Source organism: Triturus cristatus, chromosome 3_2 (genome assembly GCF_964204655.1).
Source record: "Triturus cristatus chromosome 3_2, aTriCri1.1, whole genome shotgun sequence".
NCBI classification, from domain to species: domain Eukaryota; kingdom Metazoa; phylum Chordata; class Amphibia; order Caudata; family Salamandridae; genus Triturus; species Triturus cristatus.
Window position 1 is genome coordinate 550,037,298 of NC_140584.1, and position 18,619 is coordinate 550,055,916.

At 42.0% G+C, this 18,619-nt stretch overlaps 1 protein-coding gene across 1 annotated transcript in view; it reads right to left on the reverse strand.

Moving 5' to 3' along the window:
• The window catches only part of ELP4 (elongator acetyltransferase complex subunit 4), a 1,288,954-nt gene that overhangs the window by 940,266 nt on the left and 330,069 nt on the right, over nt 1-18,619 (reverse strand). The window lies entirely within an intron of this gene.

The window sequence follows — 18,619 nt, forward strand, 5'->3', positions numbered from 1 at the left end:
CTGTTTTTGAACTAGTCTGACTGGGATCCTGCTATTCAGTACCCCAGTCTATCTGCTTTCTCCCTTAAATTGCTAGGCTTGTACTTTAGGTACACTCCAGATTGGATACTGGGGTACCCTTATCAGTACCTAGTATATGGTACACCATGTACCCAGGGCATAGGTACCCCAGAGGCCTCCCATGGGCTGAAGCATGTATTATGCCACCCATGAGAGGCCATTCACATTGACACGACAAGCCTGCTACAGCAGACTGTGTAAGCTGGTGCTTGCACCACTTACTTAAGATATAGGTTCACTATATCTATCTAAATCACTACCCTTAAATACCTATCAGACACCCCTATGACAGGCCTTATCAATCCTGAAGACAGGGTGCTGGGTTTTACGTGAGAGGGTGCCCCTGCATGAGCAGAGCCCCTCCGCAGCCTTCGGAGACCATTCTCCGGGGTTGTCTGTGATGCAGCCAGACATATATGTTTAAGTGCATTATAACCTCGCGGTAAATGCTAACTTTAAAACGGCCATTTAGAAACATGTCATGTTTGGTGTCAAACACCTTGGAATCATACCTCCACACCAGTAACTGGTGTGGGAGTTATGATTCCACCCTTCCAAAGGGACATATGTGGGTCACCGGTCTACCCGGTACCAGCTTTCTCGACCTGGGCAGCACAAAATGCCAGCCACAGACACGATTCTGCTCTCCTGCTACTGAGCCAAGCTTAAGCAAAGGAAGGCATGACAATAGGCATCCTTTCACAGGGAGATGTGACCACCTCCCAGACAGGGTTTAGTGTATTGGGGCTGGGTGGGTGCACTCAGAGTGCCAGGAAGTCTGCACCGGGGGCACATTTGGTGTCCCTGTGCATAGTTCAGCTCAAAACAGTTCTGGGAGCCATTGGCTCATGCTCTGGTGCGAAACTGGACAAAGGACATGGGTGTAGCCACCCCTCTGCCCTGCCCCTCCCCTAGGAGGGTCCACAGAATCTTTCCAACCCCTTCCCATGGGTATAAAGTGGGTTACCCGACTACAGGACTTTAGATTTTACCTGGACAAGATTCTGCTAAGAACAAACCAAGTACTTCGACTGCCTGCACGACGCTGGACGACTGAAGAATCTCCCTTGGAGTAAAGGAGTTACTCCCCTGCAAAAGCAGGCACCTAAACGCATCTGACCAGTTAGCTTCTCCCGCGCTCCGGAGGACGCCGAAGATTTCAGCAACACAGGAGGTGTGTTCCCGAAGGTCCCTGAGGTCGATCTGCCCTCTCAGCGATTCTGAGACCAGTATTCCTCGTGGAGACCGTGCAACCCGAACCTCTGTGTACCGCGTACTTTTGCAATTGCATATGCCTGTTGATGATTCCCAAGCTTGTGCATTGGACTCTGTATAGTCCTGATCCCGAGCAGTATTTACACCAAAGATTTCCGGCCTCCACTTACCGAATGTCCTGTGAGCTGGTACTTTGCAAACTTGTTTGAGGTCTCCTCGCGATCCCAGGTCCGTTGGCCTGTGTGTCCTGGTGAGGGTCACCTTGTTTGTTTTTGGGCTTACCGGATTGCTCCAGACGTGCCCTGACTCTCCCTTGCTTGGAGAGTCCCCTGGACCTTGCTCGTCCACACCGTAACCTGTTTCCTCTGACAGCGTGGGTTGCATTTGCCATGGCTTGTTGGCGCTCCAGCCGGACATCGCCCCCTCAGCACGCGACATCCTTCGTGGGACAGTTCATCTCTGGTTCCTGGTCGTCCTTGACGTCTCCTAATCCACATGGCTGCAGAGTCAAGCAACCCTTCTTTGCACCAGAAGCACTCGACAGCAGTGGGCATTCAACTACTAAGCCCCTGCTCACCTGAAGTGACTCAGACTCTGTCCCCTCTGCTTTCAGGTGCCTCCCACCTCAATTCCAGGCTTGGATTCCACCAGATGCTCTTCGCCCTCCTGGCAGCAGTACTTCTTTGCAGCTTTCCATTGAAAATGACAAAGGTTTCCGACACCACTTGATCCCTATGCACCCGGTGCCTATGGGATACGTAACACGTGTAACTATGTACTCACTGGTGGGTTGGTCTTAGAACTTCCTGTGTTCCAAAGGGTTTGCTCTAAGTCCTCTTAGAAGTGTCCTTAACTTGTAACTTTACAACCGCGACTTTCCCATAGAGTTGTACGGAGCATGCGTGCGTGTTTCCTCACTGCACCTGTCCTTCGTGTGCTCCCTGTGTCACTCCTCTGGGTGGTTCCGTGGGGTCCCAACAAATCTACCTGCTCTAGGCACTGTGTCTAGTCAAGTCGTTGTTGTTATACCATTTTTTTAGTATAATGGTTCGGTCTCCCCCTGGAGCCTGCTGTGTAATTTGCTATATACAAATGTTCTATTAATCCAGTATTGTGTACTTTGTGCCCTAGTCTCGTATAGAGACTAGTAGAGAGTGTTATATTAATAAATACATATTTTGATACAACACTGTGTGGTTCTCCTTTCATTTAGTCATTCAGGAGGTGATATTCTGGTAAAACAAGCTGCTTTACATTCCTTCAAGATGAAGCCTGACGCTGCTCTCTACAGCTACCACTAGGATAGCTTTCTAAAGGTTATCTTTGACCTCGTACATCATAAGGGTCGTGAGGACTGATACAGGGTACCCACTTTAATTAGTGGTCAACATATACCAGGACACATTCTCACAACCTGGCTTGGCAGTTTGGGCTGGACGGTTCCTATTAGAACAGGGTGAAGACTGATTTGCATATAGCTGGGTCTAATGTGAGGTGGCATGGTGGGAAATAGAACTATGGGTTGGAATGCTATCCTGAACGATTGCCAGTGGTTAGACTCCATTCATCTTTTGTTTGTTTGATGGGCTTTAATAGCAAACTGCCATCCACATGTGGTTTACTGATTAACTGAAGGAGATTAAGCGAAATTGTAAAGGACTTAAATGTCTCTGGAGAAGAAAATACTGTGTTAGGCAAAATACATTTATCAAAAGACAGTCAAGAGATAACAGCACTTAATTCGTATCTCATGTGCTGCTTTGTATGCTTCCAAGATAGGAGACAAAATTTCATCAACGGAACTCTTTTCCATTCTGAAACATCTTACCAATCCTGTCCCCTGGTTAGGGAGAATTTGTACAGTTAAAATGAATGTTCATCCAAGAGCCCTATTTCTATTTGATGCGAAAGAGTGAGGCCTTCTTTGCACAATCTAGGACAACAAACACGAATAGTCATACAGCAATGCCACAGATCAAGATTCTCATACAAGATGCATCGCCTTCCCACATCATTCGGGGAACTGGCTTTGCCAAACTTTCATTTTTTTTTTTTTAAATATTTTTATTGATAAATTTTTTTCCCCACATTTTATTTCCCCCCCCCCCCCCCCTCCCCCATTACATGGACAAGGCACAATAAGTTTCATAAGGCAGCCACATACTCAACTACATATTCAAAAGAAAAATGGAAAGTAAAATATTACAATATACATACTACATACAGATCCTATCATAATATATACGGATACAAATAATATATGTTAACATTCCATAATACATACATTCCTCAAAATACCTCATTCAGTTCCAGCCTTCCATTGAATCAAAGGACCCCAGATTTGTATACCCAGCTTTTTACCCTTTCTCCCTTTCCTAGAGTAAATAGCTGTTTCCAATTTTTGTATTGACAAAGTTTTTCCTAGCCATTGATGATACGTAGGAGGATTTGGATCTAACCAGTTTGAGGCCACAAGCAGTCTAAAAATCGACATTGCTACAAACAGAAAATATTTACAATTAATTTGTCCGTTGGGGGATATTCCCAACAAAATAGTTGCTGAGTCCAACTCTATTGTTGTGTCTAAGGCATTCCGAAAAAAATTCCCGATATCTTGTTTTATCTTATCTAAGTGTGGACAAGTAGAGAAAATATGTAACAAATTGGCCTCCATACTGCCACATCTAAAACACGAGATGCCCGACACAGCCCCCCATTGAGCAATTTTCCATGGCGTATAATACAGGTGATACAGGCTCTTGTAATGCTGGGCCTGAAGAGACGCTGAGCATAGTAATTTACATCCCATCTCAAGTGATTCAGAGAAAATATCTCTTTCTCTAGCTATATCTAAATCTGAGGACCATTTGATTATCCATTTGTCAAGATCATCCTTTTTTAACTTTGTCATTTCTAAATAAAATCTTTTTATAGTACAGTCATTACCTTTTTGTATGAGATCCATCATTATACTCCTCCCAAAGCCTAGAGCTCCCCCTTTTTTATTTAATATACAACTCCTTATTTGAAGGTATTTAAAGAAATGATTTGTGTTTAACATATACTTGTTTTTCAAATCTATAAATTGTAAGATGCCATTATCATCCCACATATCACCAATCATTCTTATACCTTGACTCTCCCATTCCTCATATACCATTCCTGAGAACACAGCCCTAGGTATTGAGGGATTATTTTTGAATCTAGTATATACACTATATTTCCCTATTCCAACTTTTTTGGAAAATCCTTTCCATATGCTGTAGGCCGCCATAATTATCTTGAAACGTGTTCTTTTAAAGTAACTTCCATCAGCAAATCTTAAAAAAATATTTTCAGCATTTGTACCCAGAGCTAAACCATATATAGCCAGCGAGCCTGTCTTATCCCATCCATCCATCTCAGCCCCCCCAATTAATCCAGCCATTCCTTGTATTGCTGCAGCCCAATAATATACCTTTAGATCCGGCAGTGACCACCCCCCTCTCTCCCTGGGAAGGGACATATACCTCAATGCCCTCCGGGTTTTACCTCTAGCCCAAATAAAACGATTTACCATACTTTCACAAATTTTAAACCACTTATTTTCAATTAGAAGAGGGATTGCCCTAAAAAGATACAACAGTTTGGGTAAGATCAGCATTTTAATAATATTAACTCGCCCAACTAATGATAAATGTAAGTTCTCATAACGATCCAAATCTTTTCTTGCCTTTTCGATTACTGGGGCAATATTATTATCCACCAAACTATCTAAATTAGACATAATATTAATTCCGAGGTATTTCCCTACCGGTACTACTCTTCTATCTTCACAAGGTGTAAAAGAGTTTTTAATAATCTGGGTTTTAGACGCGTTCAATGAGTACCCTGAGACTTGTCCAAATCTTAAGGCCTCGGCCTCTACAAATGTGGTTGCTTCCGTTGGGCAAGGTGTTATCACCGCAACGTCGTCAGCATAGACTAATATCTTGCATGGCCCAAGAACTGTATTGACTGGGGTGATCTCTGGTGCTGATTCTATCTTCCGTATTAAGGGATCCATATAGATGGCAAATAGCAAGGGAGAGAAAGGACATCCCTGGCGAGTTCCTCTCTTGATTTTAAATTGACCAGTTATACCCCCGTTTATCCTTAATGCTGCACCTGGATCCATATATAGAGTCTGAATTGCTTTCAAATAGCCTCCTCTAATCCCAACTCTAGCTAGGGTCTGCCACAAATACTGCCAGGAGACCCGATCAAATGCTTTTTCCGCATCCAAAAGCATAACTGCCATCGGGTCTCCTGCTACTTCCGCCACATCAAATAAAGTTATAACTTTTCTAATATGGTGAGTTGTCCCTCTACCAGGAATAAACCCATGTTGGTTATCACTAACCAGGTTACTTATAATTCTTGCAAATCTTGCAGCCAGTGCCTTTGAATAAATTTTGGTGTCATTATTCATCAATGTTATTGGGCGGTACGACCCTGGTTCATTCGGGGGCTTTTCTTTTTTTAAAATTAATACTATATCTGCCCCGCTCCAGGATTTGGGAATGGATACCCCACTTTGTGCAGCTTGAAACATTTGAGTTAAATTATTACCTAAACATCCCCAGAAAGTTTTATAAAACTCGATCGGTAGCTGATCAGGTCCAGCAGCCTTCCCCGAGGGTAGAGCAGTCATTGCTTCTTTAATCTCAGTTTCGTCCAATACGGTCTCTAATTCCTCTGCATCTTCAGGGGATATAGTTTTTACCTCAATGTTCTGGAGATATTCATTTATTCTATCGATACTACTGGGATCTTTCTCATCATATAAAGATTGGTAAAACTTCCTAAAGACCTCCCGAATTTCTTCTGGATCTGAATGTAGTTGGCCCTTTTCATCCTTTATTTCCTTAATCGTCCCTGCCGCCGCTATCTGTCTGGTTCGTATAGCAAGGACTCGCCCTATTTTCTCACTGAACTCGTAACATCTCTCCCTTCTAATTGTATATTGCTTTGCGGTTCTATTAACACGTTCTTCCTCTGCCTAACTTTTCACCTTCAGTAATTCTATTACGAATTGTTCAGTCGGCTCTCCCCTTATTACACAGTTATTAAGTTGTTCTTCTGCCTCCAGTACTTTTCCCTCTTTCTCCTTATATCGCAGTCTTTCTGTTTTCCTCTTGAAGGCGCTATAACTACACGTTTCACCGCGTGCTCCTGCCTTAAAGGCATCCCATACTATGCCAACTGCAGCAGTTCCTCTATTATATTCAAAGAATTCAGTAATCCATTTAGACATATGTTTTATATAGTCATCATCTAAAAGCAATCCCCTTTCGAATGTCCACTCCCTTCTTATTGTTGTTCCCCCACTCTGCTTTATCGTTAGGATTAGGGGATTGTGGTCACTAAGTATCCGAGGAAGTCTATCAATTTCCACTATACTAATTAAATCATTGGAAACCAGGAAGTAATCCAGCCTAACGCATATCTGATGCGGTGCTGAATAATATGTATAACCGAGTTGTTTCGATCTGATTGACCCCCAGACATCTCGCAATGTATTATTTTCTAAAAGATCAGTAAGGGCCTTGTAGACCTTTTTTTTCCTCCCCTTATACTGTCTTATTGAGCCTGATCCTAGACCCTCCGCTCCGTCAATATTTAAGTCTCCACCTATAATAACTCGAGGGGCCCAGTCTGCCAACTCAGAATCCCAAAATTGCAGAATTTCTGGATCGTCCTGTGTAGAACCATATGCTGCAACTAATGTTGTCCACACCCCCCCTAATAGTACCTCAACCATCGCCCATCTCCCCCAATTATCTCTTAACTTTCTCCTTGTTACTACATTTTTATCCCTCGATAGAATCGCTACCCCTCTCTGTTTAACTCCTTGTTTAGAAGCAACTATTAATTGAAACCCCAGCTGATTAAGATATATCTCATGGGTACTCATTACATGTGTCTCCTGAAGAAACACAAAATCTACGTTCATTTGCCGTAGCCGTATTCCTATCTTCTGCCTTTTCGTTACATCATTTAGGCCGCATACATTCCATGTCACTAATCTAATAGACATTTTTCATTTTTTTTTTTATTTTTCCCCCCAGCCAGTTCTCTTCAAACCCTATCTGCTTGCTTTTATTTAATGTTCTAGAAACGATATACAATACTAGGCCTAGCACACAGCATAAATAGACTTCCCTGTTAATTTCAATATTGTCTTCCACATCTTCAGTGTCACTACCCATATCATACAGTTGATACAAATTACTTTTGTCAAATCCTCTTAAGTGTCTTGTACCTTTGTGCCCTGTCCATTTCCCTGCCCATCCCCAACCCCACCCCAGACTGCCCACCCTCAGAGTCCCACCCCCCCCTACAGGCAAATAGGTCCAACGGACCTATGTCTGGCCGACTTTTGCCTCCTGGATGTCAAACCCGTAAACCCCCCTAACTTTCCCTTCATCTTACTGTGCTCAGTGTATGTCCAACAAATACCACCCCTATTCGTGCTCAACCTCTACCCCAATTCTTCTTATATTAATACCAATCTTTACTTATTGAAGCAGAAAAAGCTACAACTCAAGAAAACCATCCAATAAAGAGGAGTAAAACATCAAATAAATTTTTTTCCTAGACCTTGAGCAAACAGTTTCCTCTATTATTTTAAATAAGTCCTCATATGTAGCTTTCGTCCCCAAAAATTACTTTACACAGTCTCTATTTTCCATATTATATTTATCTTCGTTTCTTTTGGGGAATATCCCTAAGAGCTACTGCATGATCATTATTCTCAACATTCTCCTTGTGCCTTGTTTTCCGTTGGTCTTGCAGAAAGTTAAGATATTCTTGTACAAGTATCTCAGAGTAAAAAATTTTAAAGTTCCCATTTACTCCAATCTTCAAACGAGCGGGATACAGAAGGTAAGCCTCACAACCTATGTTTTGAAATGGGGTAATGAGCTGCCTCATCCTCCACCTTCTTTCCACAGTGGTGTGGCAAAAGTCAGGACGTGCAAAGAACTCTACGCCGTTGTATTTGCATTTAGCTTGGGGCTTTGCTTTGTTAATTATCTCTTCTCGCAGAAGAAAATTCCCCACGTATAGAAGTATTGCGCGAGGCTTACTCTGCGCTGCTTTCTGGATCAGAGGAAAACGATGCGCCCTTTGTATTTCATGGTCAAGATCCCATGTAGACAACTCTGGGAGGGCACCCTTTAATAAGTCAACAACATACCCCCGAACATCACTTCCTTCTTTCCCTTCCTGTATTCCAATCAGGCGAACATTGTTGCGTCTTTGTCTGTTCTCAAATTCCTCGAGTTTCCATAGCATGTCGGCCGTAGTCTTATCTTGTTCTTTTCTGTCATCCTTCACTTTGACCATATCATCTTCTAATTTCCCGGTTCTAGTCTCTACTTCAGAGACTCTCTCAGCCATCTCCTCATACAACCTGCTGACCTTACGCAAGGAGGATTGTATTTTCCTATTCGCCTGTTTAGCCCTGCGCTTTGCTTTTTGGCTCTCAATGCGAGCCTCACTCTGCATTTGTTTTAATGTTGTAAATAAGACTTCAAAATTAGACATGCCACCATCCGCTCCACGGTCCGCAGAGTCCAGAGTTTCACCATTTACAAACTCATCTGCCGGTATTCCAGAATTCTCTGCCATCTTATCCAAATTTAGTTTTTTTACTACTGTTTTCATATTGCCTCTGTGTTCCTTTGACAATCTCTGTTGTCTAGATTTCCCTTTTCGTTTGCTTGACTTCCTTTTTTTGCTCTTAGTTTTAATTTTTTCCACAGATCTGATACTGCCCTCAGGATTTGTCTTTGATCTAGAAGAGACGTCTTTTTGCAATGTTTTTTGAACTGAACCCTTATATTCTTTATCAATAGGCTCTATCTCACTACTGATAGAAGTTGAGGAGTTTTCAGAGTCAGTCCCTGATACAGTCTCATTACTTCCCGTGTCAGTATTCACTGTTTCATCATCTGAACTCTCCGTCTCTGACTCCGTGTCTGTCGTTGATCCCAGACTTCCATTCATACTTTCCTCATCATCCGCCTCGTCATTACCAGTGAAAAAAACCTCATCACTGGGAGAGGCAGGAAGTGCATCAGGTAATTTGCGTGTGCTTGCATCCCTCTTATTAATTAAATCCAAGTTAATATCTTTATCAACCCTTAGCTCTGTTTCAGTTAAGTTAGTTGCAGCCTCAGAATTACTTTTTTCCACAACAGTATCCTCCACCAGGCTTTGTTCTGCGCCTGGCCCTTTAACTCCAGATACCACTGGTGCCAAATGAGTTGTGGCTTTCTCCTTTAAGAGCTTGGGTCCGCCCACTTCCACAGCAGTAGAAAAGTCTCCGCCTTCTGCTGCCTCTGTAACTTCAGTTAGAGGCTGTACCTCGAGCATGCAGGTACCATCCCCATCTGCTCCTGCCTGTTCAAACGGTTCCCTCTCCACAGCAGGCTGCAACATCCTGCACAGGCTCACCAACGTGGGGACTCTCACTCCCTGTGGCAGATTCGACTGCAAAGTTGTTTGGTCAGTCGTTACTGGTGTTGCTGCGGGCAAAAAAGTCTCAACTATGGTCATCTGGCGGAGTGCAGTTTCCTTTCCAAGTACCTCCCCAGCGGTGAGTTTTGCTTCCTCTCTTCTCCTTACAATAGCTGACACTGGGACAGTCACATTCTTTTTTTTCCCTCCTTCCTCTTTTTCACGTATTTTCTTTAATTTATTTTCCTTTGCCGCTTCTCGCCTTTGCTGCGCTTTAGATCGTGCTTTCCCTCTTAAATTAAGCGCTGGGGCCCCGAGGTTATCCATATCCTCCATATCCTCCTCCACCTCAGAGTCACGGCTCCAATCGTCTCGGTCACGATTCTTCCTTGAATAAAGTACAGGTTTTGTAGCCATAGATTTTGAAGCAACTTTCCAATAGCGACTTCCAGGTAGGGGTGAATGGGAAATCAAAGCTGAACAGTGTTTGTGCAGATATTTCTGCAGAGCCCACTTTTTCTCTTGTGGAAAGTCACATATCAAAAAAAGAAAACCAGTGAGTTCTCTCAACATCGCTTTTTATCAGTATCGAGTGCTCTTTTCTCCCAGTAAGAAAGGCAAATTTCCACAGCAGATTAGATTAAATCAACTTAGCTTGGTAGTAGATCAGTGAATCTGCAAATCTGTAAGTCTGCAATCTAAGCATATGAGCACGTAGTACACCTCATCTTCCCAGTCAGGAGGGTTACAGGGTGCGACCATCCACTACGGCGTCTCGGCGGCCATCTTGCCCCACCGGCTTTGCCAAACTTTCAAATGTAATACAAAGTCTTGCAGCTTAGAGCTGTAGCAGGTTTGCCACAGAGATTCAGACAAGCACTGGGTGCAATTGGATTGGGGACGTAGTGGGGATTCTATCTGGAAGCCTCACACGAACAGACCATTCAAATCATTTAATATCAACCCTACTAAAACAATGCCGACAGTTTGAGACAAGGTAACAAAATAAGGGAACTGGACCTATCCACCTCTCTGCACACCCCCATAACCTGGCATTTACATCAACTTTGAATTTTTAGCAATTAAGAAATGGAAAGAAGGCAATTGTTTAACTATAGTGGACATGTTGCATGGTCAGGGGTCCTTCGCTTTGAATCCTGTGGGAGGAAATTTCATTTAGATGAAAAATGTAGATATACCCAGTTGAGTCATTGGGTAAGGCAGACCCTCATGAAAGAAAACACCACCAGGGAGCTGACCACAGTAGAAAACAAATTAACAACTGCCTGGGGCACTAGAGGCTGAATTAATACCGTTTATAACACCTCATTAAATACTCAGCTCCTTGTCCCTTTGTCTCTAAAGCATACTGGAATAAACTAACTGAGACTAAAGTAAGAGAACCAGTAGCGTCACTATAGTAAGACGTTAACAAACATGCCCAAAGTGAAACAGGCAGAGAAGCTCAATATAAAGTTGGTATCTCCCTAGCTAAACATAATACATTTCCCCCAGGGGTTAGCACACTATTTCTGGAAGGGTTGTGGTTTGCTTTGGTACTTCAAATATTTGGTTTTACTGCCCACATATTAGATCTTACTGTGAAGAAATAATGGCAACAATTAAACAGATGCTGGACTGTCCCGGCAGAGGGGACGCTGAACTACCCCAGCAGAGGGGATGCTGGACTACCTCTGCCTATGGAAGGCTCTTTGTTCCCTTGGCTCTTCCCTATCCAAGCTAAAATGCCAAACCAAAGCCGGCCGAATCTTGATTTGCAATTGCCTTGGGGCAGCAAAAACAACCCTAGCAACATGCTAGAAGAAAAGAGATCCTATTCCTGTATCACTATAGTACCTCAGAATCTGAAACATCCTAGAGCTAAAGAAACCTGAAAACAATTTAGCTAATAACCATACAAATTTTGAGTCAGTCTCATGATCTTTGGTGGGCTTTCTTTTTGAGAGGTTACCAATAGTCTCTTGCCCAATTCCCTACATGTCCTGAATTGTTTTCTTGACTGAGGATCAGATTAGTAAGTGTGAAGAGAAGTTTCAACAGTAGACAGCAATTCTTAAACTAGGGGAACAGGACTACATCGACAAATAGTTTGAATTTGCAAAATATAGTTTGTCAATTATTTGACAAGACCCCTTTTCTCTTTTTTTTTCATCATTCTAGTCAGGGATGGCGGAGCGGGGAATGATTAGGGTTATTACATGTAATGCTGTTTTGATTGTGATTACGGATGAAGGATGAGGATATTTGTTTTAGCAAACCTATCTGCAAACAGTTTTACAGAAGAAGGTTTATTATGATGTAAATATTCAATAAAAATTAATTAAAAAGTTAAGGATTCATCAAAAATTTCAGCGTCTCTTTAGAATAATTACTGCTTTGAGGTTAGTTTATGTAATCGAAATATGAATTGCATGAAAATTGAAAGAAAACATTTCATAAGAAAAATGCTTACATTTCTCCAGTCCATCACTTACTGATATTAACACCATCTTGGGAAAAGTATCATGTACATAACACTGCAAATGGGGGTCAATGAATTTTTCAAACGTGTATAGCACTGCAATGGACCACCTGTGTAGCATTTACAGGAAATGCAGTATATCCTAACTAAGAAGGAAAGGTCACCCATGTGAAATTGTCAAATTCCAGTGGCAATCCTTCTAAGCAATGTGGTACTGATTTGTCATGTAGAAATCTATGAGGTCATTTTGACTGTAATCATTATAAACGCGAGTTCTTTTCATTGTATTCATGAAATTGAATAATTAAACCGCAAAACTGATTTTTAAAAATCGAAGTCACTCAGCGGCTACCAGTGACACCTGCTATTACAACAACACAGTTATCATTGAGTTGATCCTTTCCTATGTCATTTTAAATGCTGTTTTTAACCTCATCTTGGGCCCAAATTGCCTTATGATTGGACATTAACACCGTCCCAAACCACCCAACATCTGGACATGCTACTGAATTATAGATTTTCTAGGGGTACAGTGCGCCCACAATATCTTTAGTGGATTCCATTTGCATTAGCTTTCTTAAATCTTCCCCTAATTTCAGATATCGGTACATACTTCATGTTGTCTTTGTAAGATATCATCTGCTTGCATTTTTTGCTATAGAATACATAATGTGCTAATACTTACCATTTATTTCCATGCAACAATGTGTATTACTAAAAGTCACATTTTGGTTGGACTACGTTTCCCTCCGCGATGACACCTATTGTGGATAACCCTGACTTCCCGCCGGGATGCGCGTGCCCAGTCTTTCATCGCTGGAGGGAGGAGGGGTGTAAGAGGGTGGGCTCTCTCTTTGACCTGGATGGCTTGATCCCCTTCGCTCAACTGCGCAAAGACTATTTTAATTTGCCGAAGACAGACACTTTTCATCACTCACAACTGGTGCACTGGGTGATCCAACCTTCTAACTTCGCTTTGATGTCTCGTCCCTTGACCACTTTCGAGCGCTGGTTAGTTTCCAAAAAGGATGGCCGGAAGCTCATATCGGAATTGTATGCAATGATCGTGGCGCATCCTAAGAAGCAGCGGCCGAAGGCGCAAGTTCATCGGGAGACTGAGTTGGGGTGCCCTCTGATGCACAAAGAGTGGGAGCATATCTTCGACCGCACCCATCACACTGCCCCTGACACGGCGGGAGTGGAATCTGCTTATAAAGTGGTTGCTTATTGGTACTATACACCGGCACGTATTAAGTCTTGGGATAGAACTAAATCAGGCCTCTGCTGGCGGGGGTGTGGTCTTCCTGGCACCCTGATACATCTGCTGTGGCATTGCCCGAAGCTGGTGTGGTATTGGGCAGCGGTTCTTGATGACCTTGACGAGGCCTTTCAGATCAAGTTCCCCCGGGAACCTGAGTACACGTTGTTGGGCCTCCCTCATGCCAAATCCTTTCCCTTGCGCTCACTGAGGGGCAGACAAATTGCATTAGCATTGCTTGCAGCGCGGCAGGTTCTCCTGGCACAATGGGGTTCTTCGGCCACACCTGACCAGCGGGATTGGATCCGGAGACTCTGGCACCTCTTAGCAATGGAGCGCCTCTCGCGCAGCATTGATGGGAAGGGGTCAGAATACGCAAACATCTGGGGTCCATTCCTGCAGCTCCTATCAAAGGAATTGAGGGAAGTAACATGCCCAAAATACTAACAAATTCTTCAGCTCATCCCTTTGGAACCGGCGGGGGCCACTAGGGTAGTCTTATTTATCCTGAGCTGTGACCGATGGCCTCGGGTGATTGGGCTGGTGAGCCAGACACTCATGCGGAGGGGTGGGAGGTTTTAGAGGGGTGTGGAGGGCTGGGTGTTTGTCTATTTTCTTGTTTTTCTATGTTTATAAAAGTGGTATCTGATTAGTTGCCTTGCTGGTATGTTATGAGCTGAAACGTCTCTTCGCGGGGTCGCCCTCCGGGCTGTGGACCTATACGCTGTGTACTGATCATTCCGTTGCGCTCTGCCGGCCGATGGTTGTAGGCAGTTGAGCTGTGTAATTTTGAACATGTACCACGCAATAAAAATGATTGATTCTAAAAGTCACATTTTAAATGTAAAGCATCATTGTAAAGGAATTGAAAATGTATTCGAAAACCTGCTTTTCTTTTCTAGTACATTGAAATTATGGAGTAGGTTTATCAAGAATGAAAATGGGAAAATAAAGTGCAGTACGGGACAGTGTATTTCACTTATAGCTATAAGGTATACAGACATATATTCATCCGCTGGTGAAGATGTGGCACAACAACATTATTAGAACCAGCTATTTTTACAAAGTTTAGAATTTTTTTTTTTTTACAAGAATGAAACCTCAAATTCCATGTTGCATCCATGGTACAGCTTAACTGATTTTAGAAAGCAATGTTTAAAGCCTCACATAGTCCACCCTAAAATAGGTTTAAAGAATAAAACAATTGAGGCCAAATTCACAAGCTCTAGTTATTGTGATGTATTATTTTTGCCTGAATGTAATTTCTAATGCTCCAGCTATGGCTTTACACTGTTTTTAACTACTGCACATGAAAACCCAGCAGGGAATAAATCTTACACGCACATAGATCAGTTAAAAGGTATATGATATTTATCACCACTTGATAAAGGGAGGATAGGTCCATCACGACCCACACAAGGCTTCACCATTTTGAGAGATAAGCATCCTTCCCATACTCAACAATGGTAATATACAATATATATTACAGAGCTGCGAAAACAACTGTGTAAGTATGGCTTGGAAAACATTTTGCATGCTTAGATTTAGTTTTGTGCTGCTTTATCAAATTAGGGTAGTAAGCGAAATGAGGATGGAGGGTCAACTAAAGCTTTGGAGTCATCAGACGGATCTTCAAAAAAGTTGAAATACCAGACTTGGTCATAACTTGCCAGGCCATATGACATCACAATATTTATGACAATAAATAAGAGGACTTCACACCACATACTTGAATTACAAGTCATAAACAAAGAGGCCATATGTTATCCATTCTTGTGTCATTCATAGTGTTAATTGTAAGGTAATAGGTCATGCTCCTAATAAAATCAATAATGTAATTTGTGCAGTCATCTGTTATATTAAGGGTGAGATCATGAGCATTGCATTTGCCCAGACAATTATGGCTTGCCTGGCATCTGTGAAAGCTATGATTTGCAGAGAACAGTTTTAGAATTTTTAAACAAATATTACAGTTATATGATGAACATAATCGATAACTTCATTAGTCAGTGTTATATGCGACATAGAAGTCCACTTGTTTGTACTTTAAAGTTCTGACACTAGGAGATGAATCCGTGGGTCATCATCAAGATAGTACAATAGTGAGTATCTGATGACAGCTGGAAAACATATATAATGTGTGACATGAAAATAGTATAACACTGAAAACTATTGTCAAAACGTGTGTTAAAAGCACTAGCACTGTTGAAAGACTTGCTCTTGGGACAGAATTGTGGAGTAACCAAAGTCCAGTGAATTATGAGGTATATTTTTGTTGACAAAAGGAGAAGGAAATGTAGTAATAGATGTAGAAAAAACAAACCATCAAGAAATAAACAAATAATTTAGGACAGTGGTTTAGACTATTCCCAAACAATCTGACTTACTGAGGATCTGATACGAACAGTACAAAATATAATCTTTCAAGCTAAGAAAAGGAGAATAGCTTGTTAACAGTTATTCCCATGCATTAGCTGATGAATGGAAACAATTCAAAGTGACTGGGCTCTTACTTAATAGATGAGAAATTGATCACAAAATAAAGTGCGAAATTCAAGAGTAAATCTGGAATTAAAGACAACGAGCAAAGGGGTAAGTACCTATGGTTTTTTTTTCTAAAAAGGGGATTTTAGCTTGCAGTGTCGAATGAAGGCTGATCTATTATGTGATGTAATCCAGCAAAAAACCTTAAATAAAAAAAACAAGGAGGCATGTTCAGAATTCAAGAGTGTATAAGAGAAAACGGGACCCAGAGGAGCATGTAAGAAGTCACAGTTAGTTTTGATCGGCAGTGGGCAACTAGCGTGCTGCATCATTCAACATAGAGTTCCACTGCAACTCGTGCCAGATAACATGACAAGGACATTGCTCCATATGCAAAGCTGAAAGCACCCAAAGCAGTCCCAACAAATTAGCCTACTGATCGTGACTGTGGTGGGAGAGGGAGGCGTGGAAGTGGGCTCTGATATTTGCTACATTCTGGCTTCAGGTCCTGTGCAATGACAATGCAGATGTGATAACAATGAAGCAAGCTAATTGTAGGGGGCTGTGACCCCACACATTTAACAGGATAACTATTGCAAAACAATATTTATCTTATATGAATGTAAAGTAGTAAAAGTAAATTTCAAACAATATGATGCATTCTTCCATAATATATTTGGAGATGCCAAACGTTGAGGCATAATGTATTTAGAAAAACATTCAAAGTAACAGTGCCCGGGTACTGACAGCCACAGAGAGAGGTAGATTTGCACTCTCCAATACTGCTGAAACAAGATTATATTGACTACACTAACTACATCGAATTCTGAAATATACAAACAAGCCCCCATTTGCTTCAATGTTGCCTGGACCGAACTAGAAATGATGGTATATGAGCCACAAACAATAGATAGATGAGGAGTGGTTACACTTGGTTAGGGAGCAAGTTCTACTCTTCTGTTCAGTCCATGTTTTAGCAAATCTCGATGGTCTATCCATCTAAATTCACACGTGAGCAAGAGAGCCGCGATGTTAACACATCTGTGATTATCACAGCTACAACATAGCTGATGCTCCTCTTGTCATGTTTCTTGTATTAAAAAACGTCTTACCATTAGGTAAAGATGGAAAAATCTGATCTTACTAATGTACGCCAATCAGCACCCTTTCAGGTCTGCTTCTCCTCCTTTGCCTCCCTTTCCTGACTCTCTTAGCCACTTTAGGTAGATGCAGGCATTACCTTCTTTTTCCAATTACCCCTGTCATGGCATAGGTATTTTTGGAAATAGTAACTATCTTCTATGAACGAACAGTGGTACCAGCTATTCATAATCATGCAGCTGTGATAGCTTTATTAAAAAGGCCTCATTTTACTTCAGATGATTCACTGAGTTGTAACCAAACCTCTGGTATTCCGATGCTGGGCAGAATTAAAGTAACTCAAGTTTAGAAACCAATTTGACGCCATGTTGATGAGTTGCGCCTTCGGGGCATTTTCAAGTTAGGACTAAACCTGCAAAACGGAGGCCACATTGTTCAATGGGGGGAAAGACTCCTAAAGGACCAGGATAGAACTGTAGGGTAGGGCGCCTGGTGTTACAGAACAGGGCAAGAAACTAATTAAATATTTTTCGGGTGCAGGACACAACTTGCTCTACATCCCTACAATAGTATGTCTTTGCTTTGTGGGGTTCCCTATTTATCTGCCATTTAACTACTTTTCAACATTGTGGCCATGCAGCCATTGGCTGTGGTAATAAAACGGCTTCAACTTATGTTTCAGATGCACGTTTATGCTACTCTGTTTCAGGTACGATTGGAGGATGGCGAGGCTTCATGAATGCATGGTAAATATCTGTGCATGGATGAATGAGAGCAGTCTGAATGTAACAAAAACAGAGGGATTGGTTGCTGAACCTTGGCATCTTCCTCTCCCCAATCAAATGTTCTGAGGTTTGTGTCCTGTACCACCCAAACCACTTATTCCTTAAAACATTCTTTCTATGGTTCGCCTTCTTGCAGACTGAAGCTATTAGGAGGCTGCCTATAATAATAATAATGTTTTACCGGCACAGAAAGTCCCTTATAAGGGAAACGGTCCTGTCACAATTGCTAATGTGTTCCCATCTGGCTTCAGGCCTGTGTGATTCAACAACTTCAAACGGTGTTAAATAGTGCAGTAATCCTGAAAATAACACCCAGCATCCCAGGCTCTCAATTGAGCCACACTGTACCATAAAAAAGTTTCTCAGGTAGTAAAATTGCGAACGAAAAAAGCTGCAATCCACAGATTTGCCGGTTTCTTCCTTCTTTGAGGACAGTGAGAGATCCCCTCTCTGAAACGGGCTGAAGATAGAACTCTTCAAGCAAGCCTTCAGTTATCTTGGTCAATGAAATTCTACAGGGCGGTGTAGGAATAACACAAACCTAGTCAAAAGGCAGCAGAGAAGTGTTATTGTGTTCAGCTCACTTCTCTTTAACTTGCTTCATTGATCTAAGTTCAGATGTGGACAAAAACATGCTAAAGCTCAATAATCAGTAGGGAAATTTAAAATATATATATACCAATGTTATTAAAAAGACCAAGATCATTCACTGATTGGTGGTGCAATCAAAGACTTCCAGTCTCTCATCTC